The following is a 12,860-nucleotide window of genomic DNA, read 5'->3' on the forward strand; positions in this document are numbered from 1 at the left end:
GCCAGCTAAAAAGCAATTTATGTAATACTCTGGCAAAGAGGTGGGAAGCCAGTGAATAGAACTTAATGAGTTGACAGCTGTTGAGAGCTCCATGGTGTCATATTGTAGCATTTGTTTCGATCATTTGCACATTGTGGGTAAGTGGGAGACTTAGGTACAAGGGATATCCTGGGACCAGCCAGGCAATTTGTTCCACCACCTATGAGGTACTGAGGTTCAAAGCTGCCTGACAGGTTACAGAGCATTACTCTGCACCTGTTGAAAAAGCTGTGCTTTGTCTGAAAGCAGGGTTTGCTTTCTGATGGGATGAGTATTGGTAGTCCACTGTGGCAGGCCTCTTTTTCAGAGAGTTGTTTGCCTTTGGTGATGAATTGTGTTAAGCTCTGCTGCCATTTATTTCTGTAGATGTGCACTGCAGGTCTACTCCACTGATTAAGAGAATTTGCAGGAAGTTCCTTTCCTTCTTACACAAGAGTCCCAGTTTGTAGGCTGGTGTGGTCATTTCCAGCACTTTATTTCATTCCTCCCTTCTACCTCAACCCCACATAAGACTTTGTTACAGTCCATATGGGCATTCAGTTTTGACTGTGTGAGTCTTTCTGCTCACAAAATATAAAAAAACTGGATACAATCATGGTATCTTCCTTCTGATGCTTTGCACAGCACTCTCCTCCAAGTATTCTCACAGCAGCATATAAACAGCTGCTCCGAAGAGGTGTGCATCTTCTTTGTCTTAAAAATGAAATCGTGGTGTGGTGACAGTTTAACTGCCCTGTCAAGGATCATTGCAAATCAGTGGCAGAGGTGTCCTGGCACTTGGCTGTCTGTGTAATTCCAAAGTTGTGTTGATCAGGAGACCAGACTATGTGAAAATGATGGACCTTTCTGACCTTGAGATCTCTGAATCAAAAAAAATAAACAAACCACCAAACAACACCCCATTGACTGCAGTCTTCTTGCAAATTCCTGACTTAAGCTATGGAAGCTACATACCTACTAACAACTGTGGAGACAATTACAGGATGCTTTAAAACCTATTTAGTTTTCTCTGAGGCATTTCAGAGTAACACGGTGCTATTCTCCAAAGGTCTGTCAATGTTGCTGCAGTGCCCCAGAGTGCAAAAATGCACATGCTTTGATTTTACATACTGCTGCCTGTCAGAAGTCTGATATGGATATGACAGCTTTTGTCAGCTTAACTTGCAATGCTCAGAGCTGGTGTAACTGCCAACAAACCCCCTTCTTCTGAATCTAAAGGTAACAGCTCTGCCAGCTTGGACATGCTGGCATGGCCAGTAAGCTCTCTAGTGTGAGTATGGCCAAAGTCTGAATTAAGTGGTAAAATTAAGTGATAAAAATGCCAGAAGGTGCCACCTTCTAATGCCAGTGGCTTCTATGATTTGTTTCTGGATAATACAAGTGAAGCTATAATAATCATACCATGGAGATAGGAATTTTAAGGGAAAGTGATCTTGTTTCCTCCCAGGAGAGACTAGACACATACCATCACCCCAAAGCTGTTGCAATAGCTATTATAGCAAAGGAGGAATGTCAAATTTTATGTTAGAACAGGGATGGCTGGATTCCTTCTGCTTTCAAAAATTCTTGTTAAAAGGACAAAACTAATGTAGAAAGAAATCTATGCATACGCATTTATCTATGTATTTAGTGACTGGAGTACTTCAGATATGGGTACAAATACCTTTTGCTACATTTTGTTTCTGTCAATGTCAAGCTGTCTCTTTTTATGCATTGCTAAGACTGAGGCTAAATTCTTTGTAGGTTAATACTTGGCTTCCATGGTCTGAGTATGTCTCTATATATTACTAAAGGCTTTTAATGGGTATTGCATAAAATCAAGCATAGTTTCTTTTGTGATTTCCACTGTCAACACTGTAATTACAACATATGAGAGAAAGAGTTTCTCAGGGTGCTTCCTTGCAAGGATAAGCGTCTCACTCATATTCATTAAGCAGAAACCTCTTCATTTCATACTGGTCATGAATTTCATGCTATCTTACACTCCTTATGTGAGGTTATTGATGTCAAAAACGTTACAACAAATCTGAGTTTAGAGGCAAGTTTACTGACAGTGGAGGAAGTATTCTCATGGATTTAAAACTTCGTATCTTCTTCTGACAATGTTCCTCTGGATACTTGTTTCCTAGCATCTCTCAGCTCTGGCCATGGAAATACGAAGGATGCAAAAGAAAACCGTTGTAGTACTAGAAGCCTTTACATATGGAATTACAGAGTAACAGAAAGCATCTTCACTGGGTGTTGGGTGGATTTGTTTTTTTCCTTTAAACAGGTAGAGGTATATATGATATCAGCATGTTCCCAGTGGTGTTTAAAGCTGCCTGAATTCCTTTGTCTAGCTCGCTTGCTCAGTAAGTGAATTCCAGCTGAGCATATATTGGGCCATTAAAGCTAACTTTGTTCTGTTTTTTTTTCATTTTACACAAACACAAAAGATTGATTTGCCTTTACTACAGTTAATCAAACACAATAGAGAGCTAAATAAAAAAGCAAGGAAAATGGCCTTCTTATCCAGCATGGAGAGCAAATGTTCTGATTAGGCAGGGGCTGCAGAGAAACCCAGCAGGGATAAGTGTTCACCATGTTTGTTGTGCATGGGAGTCTGCCTACTCAATAGCAGAATTTTCTTGCATGACAACCATTTGCAGCTTGGACCACTTAATGTGGCATTGAAGTGAAGTTCAGTTCAAATTTAATGGGATCCCAGGAGGCATTTATTATGTTTCTCAGCTCAGGAGGTTGAAGGTTACCTGGCTTCATCAATAGTTGATGGACCAAGTATGTTTTTTTGACCTGATGGGTATATGTTTGATGGGACTATTTTGTTGAGATCTCTCTTTGTTTAAGTTAGGATTGGAGGAGAATGGACAAACTTCTCTCTCTACCTTTCCTAAGTTTTCCTCTGTAACTTCTGGTGGTGTTAGGACTGATTTGGGTGGCTGCTCTATGTTTTTGTTGACTGTTTTTTGCTAGCATGTGCTGTGAAGTCAGTTCCCTATCCCCGTAGTAAAGTTGTTAGTCTATTCACATTTCAGAAGGAATGAAAAAAAAGTTAATGATAAGAAAGCATGATTTTTAAGCATCAGATAGCTGACAGAGGTATTCCTAGAAGAAAGAATGTCTAGAACTGAATAGGTCCATTTTTATTAGATTTGACCATATTTATATACTATATTAAAGAGGAAGGACGAACTTGTGTTAAAAGGCTGTCACTCTTCTGGAAAACCTGTGATCTTTGGGACCTTCTTTGTGCTTGTGAATTTTCCTATTGTTTATAAACAAAAACTATTTATGGACTTTTTAACAGGTATGTGTAATATACTTCTTCAAAGGAATTCAGTGGCTATTTCCCTTTCTATTGTGGCTATTCAAAGGAATTCAGTGGCTATTTCCCTGCTCTGTCTAGAATGTTATTCAGGGAGAAGTTCTAAGTTCTGACATGTACCTAGTGGGCCAAGGTTTATTCTGCATTTATTTATCCTGTGTTATGTTTATTCTGCATTTAAATGTGCATGGCAGACCCCTTCCCCTTGTCAGCTAATGTGTGAATCTTGTGAGTAACAGTATTTAAATGCCATTTACTAAGTGTTTTAGTGTTTGGAGAGAAAGAGAAATATTTGTCTGGAAAGAGTAGTCTAGTGCATTAATGCAAATATTCAAAGATAGTTGTTTATCTTACTGGACTCAGAGGTACTTACAATAATTGCAGAAGTTATTTTAAGGAACATTTATTCAGAGTGATTATGTTTATTGTTACTTTATGAATAGCATACCCTGTCACTTTAGATTTTAAGTGCCATAGCTTGGACCATAGAAAAGGGTATTCTTTATGAAACTTACTGTTGCATATGCTGTTTGTGACCTATGTAATAATGAGTAGGAGAAATTAAGAGAGAAGCACCTTACACTAGACCATGTTGCCCAAGGCTCTGTTCAGCCTGGCCTTGAACACCGCCAGGCATGGAGCATTTACCACCTCTTTGGGGAACCCATTCCAGTGCCTCACCACCCTTACAGTAAAGAACTTCTTTCTTATATCCAACGTGAAGTTCCCTGTTTAAGTTTAAAACCGTTACCTCTTGTCCTATTGCTACAGTACCTGATGAAGAGTCCTTCTCCAGCATCCTTGTGGGCTCTTCAGATACTGGAAGGCTGCTGTGAGGTCTTCACACAGCCTTCTCTTCTCCAGGCTGAACAGTCCTGACTTTCTCAGCCTGTCTTCATATGGAAGGTGCTCAAGCCTCCTGATCATCCTTGTGGCCCTCTGGATTTGCTCCACAACCCCATGTCCTTCTTATGCTGGGGACACCAGGACTGCACACAGTTCTCCAAGTGAGGTCTCACAAGAGCAGAGTAGAGGTGCAGGATGACCTCCTTCGACCTGCTGGTCACGCTCCTTTTGATGCAGCCCAGGATACAGTTGGCTTTCTGGGCTGCAAGCACACACTGAAGCCGGCTCATGTTCATTTTCTCATCGACCAACACCCCCAAGTCCTTCTCCGCAGGGCTGCTCTGAATCTCTTCTCTGCCCAGCCTGTAGCTGTGCCTGGGATTGCTCTGACCCAGGTGTAGGACCTTGCACTTGTCATGGTTAAACTTCATGAGGTTGGCATCAGCCCACCTCACAAACGTGTCAAGGTCCCTCTGGATGGCATTCCTTCCCTCCAGCATATCAACCGAACCACACAGCTTGGTGTCATCGGCACACTTGTTGAGGGCGCACTCAATCCCACTGTCCATGTCACCAACAAAGATGTTGAACAGGATCAGTTCCAGCACAACCCCTGAGGAACATCACTCGTTACTGGTCTCCAGCTGGACATTGAGCCATTGACCACAACTCTCTGTGTGCAGCCGTCCAGACAATTCTTTATTCACTGGGTAGTCCATTCATCAGATTGATGTTTCTGCAGTTTAGAGACAAGGATGTCATGCAGCAGTATTAGTCCATACTGTCTCTTGCCATCAGTGATAAATATGTGAACATGCTTAAGTTTTCTCTAGTGAAAGATGTCTGCTGGAAGAAGATCTCCCATATCTCTGTTTTCTCATTAGGCCTCATTTGTAAGAGATTATGAGATCCCAGAACTAGATACTACAGCAATAGGAGTACTGCTTCAAAGAAAGAAACAGGACTTTTACAGTTTTATTATATGAGCACATAAATAGAAATGCCAGTTACATTGTGTATGTGACTGCCTCTTTGCTACATAGTAACCTTAATTTACAGATTTGTTTGTTTTAAATCATGTGTTGGGGGAATGCAACACCATGTGCAGATTTTGAGGCTTAAGAGATTGTCATTAAAGCTACTATGTTATACTTAGTTATTTATTTCTTGCTCGGAGTGATCCAATCAATAATAGAACAAAATCAAATACAACTCTCTCCCCTCTGAGGAAGAAAAGACAAGCTAAATAAAGACGTCCGGGAGAAAATGCCATTAAACGACATATTGATTTCCAGCAAAGGAGCAAAGTGTAAATGAAAAATATTCTTCTGACACAGTTATTAAGTGCAAGCTAGCACGCAAAGAAAACCCATTTACTCTTACTAGAGGCTGGGTCTTCAAAGGGCAGCTGATTCATCTCAGATCATTTGAGTTTCTAACTTTCTGAAACATAGGCTTCCCTTTACTAAATGTAAAGGAATTTTGTGTACTTAGGCTTTGCTTTGAGAATGTGAAATGTTTACTAAAATCTAATTTTATGCCAAGTAAGCATAGATGTTTTCTTCCCATTTTATAGCAGTACAAATATGTGGAAAGAAAGCAATTTTCCCGACATCAGACAGTGAATTTATGACAATGTCAGGAATGTAAAATTAAGTAACATGAGGGCTGTAATTCAATGTCTTTGGCAATTTGGACTGGGGCAATTTAAGATGTTACTGTTCCTCAGTGATCTGTCCTGCCCTTCTGTTGGTGAAGTAGGTGTTCTCCAGCAAGTGTCATTCAAAGCCCAGCATATTAATGAAATTATCTCTGTGGCAGTTTAACACATCAAACTGTGGCCATAGAGCTAGGATACATACCATCAGGATGCTAAATTCTGGCAATAAGGTGGCTTTTTCCTACATATTTCTGGGAATCTTTATTCAGCTTTTGCTTCCTGAGTGCTACTTTTAAGGAGATGCTGGTAAGTGGGGTAGGTTGAAGCCTGTACTGCCCAGTGCATTTTGTCTGGTTTTCAGTTCTTCTGAGGGGGATCCTGACACAGGGAAGACTACTCTGAAGCTATTTTCAGAGCATTTCCTAAAAGAAATATCTTCCATTTGAAGATTCTTGGAAAAACATTGGAAAACAGCACTGTGTAGATTGATGTGATTTTCAGAAAACCAGATCCCTGAGCAGAGCCTGAATTTCAGAAGTCTTATCCTTCCTGCAGCTCTCACTGATTTTAGGGTGGGAGTTCTTGTGTATTCTGCTGTAATGGCTTAATTTTTAGGATTAAGTGATGTCATTAATTTAGTTCCTGACAAGTACACCTAGTGTACCTTTCTTAATGAGTTTTCAGCTGCATCACCACCATCTGCATAACTGGGGTTATGCTTAAACAAGGCTGATGGTTTCTGTTTCAAGTGACAGGTTTGTTTCAACAAGAAATAAAAATATAATAAGGAAGAGGAAAAAGCTATATCAAATGATGAAAAAGGACATTCAGTGTGAAAATTCTACCCTTCTGAAATTCCAAGAGGCAGTATATTCAGATACTTACTTCAGTGTATAGAGACACAACTTTCATTTCAAGGTACTTCTTTGGAAGCAAGCAAATGCATGTGGAAAGGAGCAATGTGGAAAGGAGCAATAGCTTGATAAAGGACAGAAAAGAGTCTCCTCTCATGCCAAAGCTGCATCTTTTGTGTTTAAGCCAAGAAATTATATTTTACAGTCCAGTTCAGAACTTTTGCAAATCTTGAGGGTTGCACTAAGTAATTTGGAGAAGGACTAGCTGGTTGATCCTTTGCCAGATCAAGATGAAAGGAGCACTGTTATACTGGGAAAGAAACAGAAAAGCAAGTGGCTGTGTGCTTATATAATCAATAAACAACCAATCTAGGTTCCTGGAAATTAATATTTTGTTTTATTTATCTCCTAAATAGTATGTAATTTCTTCAGGCCAAGAAATAAATTGAAAGGATTTAGAAGGATTTGCTTATCAGCAAACCACCACGTACCATTACATTCCTTCTGCTTTTGGGAAGGTGCATTGAAGTTAGGTTAAGCTGCTGTGGTTCAATACTCTTCTTTCCCCTGTCAGGATGTCTTGAACAACAGGCGGATTAATCCTCCCTACTTCCTTTTTTCCCCTTTTTGCCCTCTCTTTTTTCTTTGGCCTCCCTTCTCTTTCTGCTCACACTCCCTCACAACATCATCACGTTTACCACTGCCAGCAGACAGAGACAAAAGGCAGAAACATGATTTTTACCCATAATCTTTGCACAGTTTAGGGACAGAGCAAAGTCCCTGAAATTTGGTATCAAACCCGGTCAAGAATAGACAGACTTTACAGTCTTGATGCACTATAGATTCTATTGAGACAGGCTTCTGGTTTTCAAAGGACTAATTCAGCTTCCAAGGCTCTTTTTAAACATGACTGCCCATGACTCTAGATTGACATACAATTGGGGGGATTATTATTTGCCTTCTCTTACTTAACTGGCTAGTAACTTAATCTCTTGTCTGCCACAGTAATGGACAAATGGCTGATTTTGTTAAGGGGTAGCTCTCTCATGATCCCTACTTCATGATACAGTTTGACAACCAAATAATCTTTTATGTCCAGCCGGGGACACACAACCAGGAAATGCACTTTTACTGGGCTACTGTTGAAGGGTCTATGCCTGCTGGTTACTTAAGTCATTGTCCTGGGAGCATGACCTGGATTTGTTCCCATGGGCTGAACAGGTCTACAGCAATGATACCTTCTTGCTCTAACTAGCTAAACCATATCCCATAATAAATTTGAGATAATCAGAAAATATAGCATTATGGGAAAAGTGGAGGGAGTCAAGTGGTTGCGTTTAGGAAAAGTTTGTTGAGTTTCAGCTAGGAACATCTGAGGTGTGAAAGGCAAATGTACCGCCTAAATTAATACAAATATATTTCTCCACTGTTGGGAAGTTATTTGTGCCTGGCATTTTGTGGTGGTCATATTTCAAGAAAGTTTGTAAATTGTGGTTCCTTGGTGGCAAAGAGACTTAAACTTCTTTTGCAAGAAAGCATTTAAATTTACTTTTCAAATAATAGTGTTGAATTGGAAGTAATGTGTACAGTGTGCAGATGAGTTTCAAGCAAAAGGCTATCCTACTTTACCAAGTGAAGCAACTACCAAGTATGTACTTTTGAAGGAATTTGTCTGGGGTTTGAATTTATGCGTCCTTGTCTTTTCTATCCCACTAGAAATGAGAACTCCATCATTCTTGGGTGCGTTATTTATAATTTCATAAAGCTGTTCTGTGACAGGACTTATTTTACCCTGTGTGCTTGATGGGACTAGAAAATCAGTTAGTGATAAATTGTGATGGAAAGTACTGAGATCAAAAATACAAGATAGGAAGTGGCAAGACAGATTAGTGTACTTTTCTGTGGTTTCTAGAGATCTCATTAATGACCTTGTATCTTCAAATAATGGTGCACCCACAGAGCAAGGTGTCAAAAAAAAGCTTTGCGTTTGAGAAAAGGAAGATTCAGCATCTGCCATTTTGTGTATAACAAAGGGGCAAAGGCTGTGGATCTGACACATAAATTAGGGTTTTGAGCACTTGGAAGATTGGACAGAAATGGAGTCATCTTGAGCAGGTCTTGCCATGCCATCCCAAATTCCCTTGTGCTTTATATCCGACACCAGTAAGTACAGCATAATGAACAAAGGTGTAGAACCATCACCATGGCAAGATTGAAGAGGCCCTTAGAGTGAATAATTGGGAGGAGGTGATTACAGAGGTAATAATTCATGGAAAGGAACAGGGTGCCAATTCAGTGAAATTGAAAGAATTTGGAGGTAAATATGTCCATAAATCCTCCAGGGTGGACTCAGAGTTTAGCACTTTCTCCTACCCTGGTTTTGTTCCAAGGCAATTTCATTAAACACTGGAGAGAGGGAGAGAAAAAAAATAATAATATAAATGCCATAAGAAATCTTTCAGAGGAAGGAATAAAAAGGGTTCCTGTCAGAGAGAGATTTTATTGAAAGTTATTATAATACCTATCTTTAGTTTTATGGCCTTTAATACAGGGCCAAGTAATTTCAAAGCTGGGATTCTTTAAAAATGAAATACATATTTTAAAATAGTATGGTATGAATTATGATTTTTAATATAGAGTTTAGCTAATATATAGAATAGGAAAATATTTTCTCTCTCATGTTCTTTCCAATGAAAACACAAACATTGTTTCCATCATAGTATATGGAGAAGTTTTGTTACTGTCATGGTGCCTGTTTAGCATTTACCATCTCTAGATCACTGGGCAGACATTAAAGAATTAATCTGTTTACATCCCCTGGGGGCAACGGGTGAGTATGATCAACCCCATTTCAAACATGGGGAAAGGGAACCAGAAACAGAATAGCTAATTTTGCTTGCTGCCTCACAGGGTGAGCCATTTCTGATAAGAAGAAATTGTCTTAGTGGAGAGATTTCTAGCATCGCTGCTCACTAGCCTCTCCTGTCTTGTGGAAGCAGCAAGGTCAATAATCATCCATTAAAAATTCTTAGCTCCAGGAGGGTTTTGAAAGGTACAGATTCCAGTTACAAGAAGTTATGGTCTTTTGGAGGTTTCTGTGATCAGGAATTTGCTGCTGTTTCTCACCAAAATAGCTTTATTCCTCCAGGATGATTCAGATGTTGATTCTGAGCATAAGGTGCATGGAAAACCTATATGTGATGGGAGTAGAAAATCAGTGATAAATTGCGATGGAAAGTACTGAGATCAAAAACACAAGATAGGAAGTGGCAAGACAGATTAGTGTACTTATCTTTTCTGTGGTTTCTAGAGATCTCATTAATGACCTTGTCTTAAGTCTAACACCACTTCTGGAGGTTTTTCTCTTTTTTGAACACTCATTTTTATACATATGAAATCAGCAGCATGGGACAAACAGCAATTACAGATCAAGAAAAACTGGAATATTAGGGGAAATAGCATGCAGTGGAGATGGGAGAAAAGGTCAGAGATTAATTGATAGAATAGGATTGGAACCAGTCACAAAAAAAGTGCAGATAAGGGTCAGAGTTGGCAGGGTTGATGAGTATCGGACGTCACACATTTGCATTTTGTCCAGGTCTGGCTGACTGTGTCCTCCTTTGTTCAGAACTGACACAAGCTGCATGAGGATTTTACAGAAGGAAATTTAGAACATATATCTAAGAATGCAGCATAAACATGTTGCGTGTGCTGTCCTAAAATGGAATTAGATGGGAATATAATTAGATGGGAAACTGATCAAGAAGATAAACAAGGACCAGGCTTCATGACTTTTCAGCTCCTGCTCAGAATTCATTTTGGCTTCAAAATTCTTCATCCCCCATGTTCAGGATCTGTGAGAGTGGCTGGAAGGCCACAGAAGCTCACTAAACCTAGCACCCTGCAGCTGGCCCTTGCTACGTGCAGGACATCAGGGAGAGAGTCCTGATCAGGACAATGGAAATCGTGATAACTTTTTCTTCAGTGTCTGTGGGACAGGGACTTCCCAAGCTGGATATAGGGTATTTAATAGCTCTGGATGAATGTTTTTACCTTTAATTTGGCTGATGACTTCCAAAATGCATCTAAAACTTTGTTTTCTGGGGTTTTTTTTGTGGGCACGCTACCTCACTGTTTCATACGATGCCCTAATGAGCAAGAGGAGAAAAAAAAAAGAAAAAAAAAGAAAAAGAGTTATAAAGGAATTCTGTATTTTTTACAAATGCTGAATCACATTATCAATTCTGCTGGAGCTGATTCCAGGTTAATATTGCCTAAAGCCCTGTGAGAGCGGTAAGGCACTGGAACCAGTTGCCCAGAGAAGCAGCTGTGGCTGCCCCATCCCTGGCAGTGTTCAAGATCAGGTTGGATAGGGCTTCGAGCAACCTGTTCTAGTGAAATATGTCCCTTCCCATGGCAGTGGGGTTGGAACTAGATGATCTTTAAGGTCCCTTCCACCCCAAATTATTCTGTGAACCTATGATTCTATCATTCTGTAAGCAAATGTGGAAGTGGGTAAGTATAGCGGTTGATAAGTGACAACCACTCATTGTTATAATTTTTAAGTTTATTTTCTGCCTGAAGCAAATCATCACTATTCTATGAGACCTTACATGTGATCTTCAACTAGGAGTAAAATTCATATGTTCTAAATTCAACATGGATATCAAAACCAATTACTCTTTTACAAGTACTTTAGATAACTTAATATAAATGTCTGGTTTTACTAGCTACATTTCACCTGCTTAAAACACTTCTTGCAGTATAGTTTTGTTGACTTATTGGGCTAAATTACAGTGCTGCATTTAAAAACTAGCATCTTTCTACCCAGGGGCAGCTGCATTTCACTGTTGGAGGATGTGATCACTGTTTGTATAAATTATAAAGCGATTTGTTGTCCTTTGGAATAAATAATGCATTATAAAATATACATTACAGGTCCAGAAGAATTATAGAAAATAAACTTCTATTTTGTGCATTCCTCTTTTCTTTACCTCTCACTGATCAGGCAAACTTTTAAAGCCAGTTTGCTGATCTTATTTTTCTATTTTGGTTCACTCTAAGCCACTGAATCAGGAGTGAAGGAACGCTAGGTTCAATCTGATCTTTCTGGCTGACTGTTCCATTCTGTTTTTTTCAGAATACAGAGAAGGGAGAACAAGGAGCTTCTGGCAGGGGACAGAGGGATTTGATATCACTAAGTCCACAGGAAGCAAAGGCTGAGACCTCAGAACACTTACACAAAGAGAAGAGGGAGCATGTTGGAGACAGCCATAGCAGACATAGGGATGTAAAGGAGACCTTATTTAAGGCTGGAAAGTTTTTTTAGAGTGCTAAAGTACAATGTACTAAGGTACAGCTGCCCTGCTCCTGAGGAGCTGAGATTTCAGCAGTGCTTCCTGCATGGTGAGGAACATTTTAGTTGTTTGTTTCAGGAGTCATCCCTCTGATCCTACTGCTCAGCAGAACAGGTAGCTCTCTGCAAGGAAAAGTTGTTAAGGGAGACAATTTCAGCAGAAGCCGTGGCTTGAGCCAAGGCTGCTGAACTGGGCTAATTTTGTGTTGTGTGCAGGAGCGTTACAACCTGTGTCCAGAGGCTGCCATAGACTGCCCCTGATGGTCTGCATTACTAATTCAACTAATTGCAGCAATTAAAAGCAGGAGGGCTGATGGGAAGAGATGCCGGTGCACTTCTCTCTAACATGCTGCAGTACATGCTGCTCATTAATTAGACCAGCAGGAAAAATAAAAATTAAAAAAAAAAAAACAGAAGTAAAATATCACCAGCTGAAATGCAAAGGAATGTGCTGAAATCTGTGAGGGTCATGAAAAGTCATAGTTTGGTTTAAGTCTGTCAGCCCTGTCACAGTCACTTCCCTGTTCACTTGTCAAGCAAGCAGGTGAGGTTGCATGTTGAGCGTGCCTGACACATGCAGCAGTTCTTCATCGTGCAACAAATTGGTTGCACGGATATATACTATGTGGGTAAATATAAAGGATTCACAGCCCAAGAATAGGTGCATTAGGAGAGCAGGGCCTATCTCTGCCTCAGAATGATGCATCTAGCAACACAGCAAGGAGTACTGCTAGCTGCCTGGATGATGCATATTATCTGAGTCTACGTTTTAGTTTGCAG

The 12,860-nt window shown here is 39.9% G+C and overlaps 1 protein-coding gene across 31 annotated transcripts in view; it reads left to right on the top strand.

Annotated features, from left to right (window-relative positions):
* Positions 1-12,860, top strand: part of NRXN3 (neurexin 3) — a 1,029,877-nt gene that overhangs the window by 975,848 nt on the left and 41,169 nt on the right. The gene's annotated exons all lie outside the window — the stretch shown is intronic.

Source organism: Neopsephotus bourkii, unplaced genomic scaffold (genome assembly GCF_033783945.1).
Source record: "Neopsephotus bourkii isolate Nb327-2 ecotype Australia unplaced genomic scaffold, CSIRO-AGI_Nbou_v1 NB_1376, whole genome shotgun sequence".
Taxonomy (NCBI): domain Eukaryota; kingdom Metazoa; phylum Chordata; class Aves; order Psittaciformes; family Psittacidae; genus Neopsephotus; species Neopsephotus bourkii.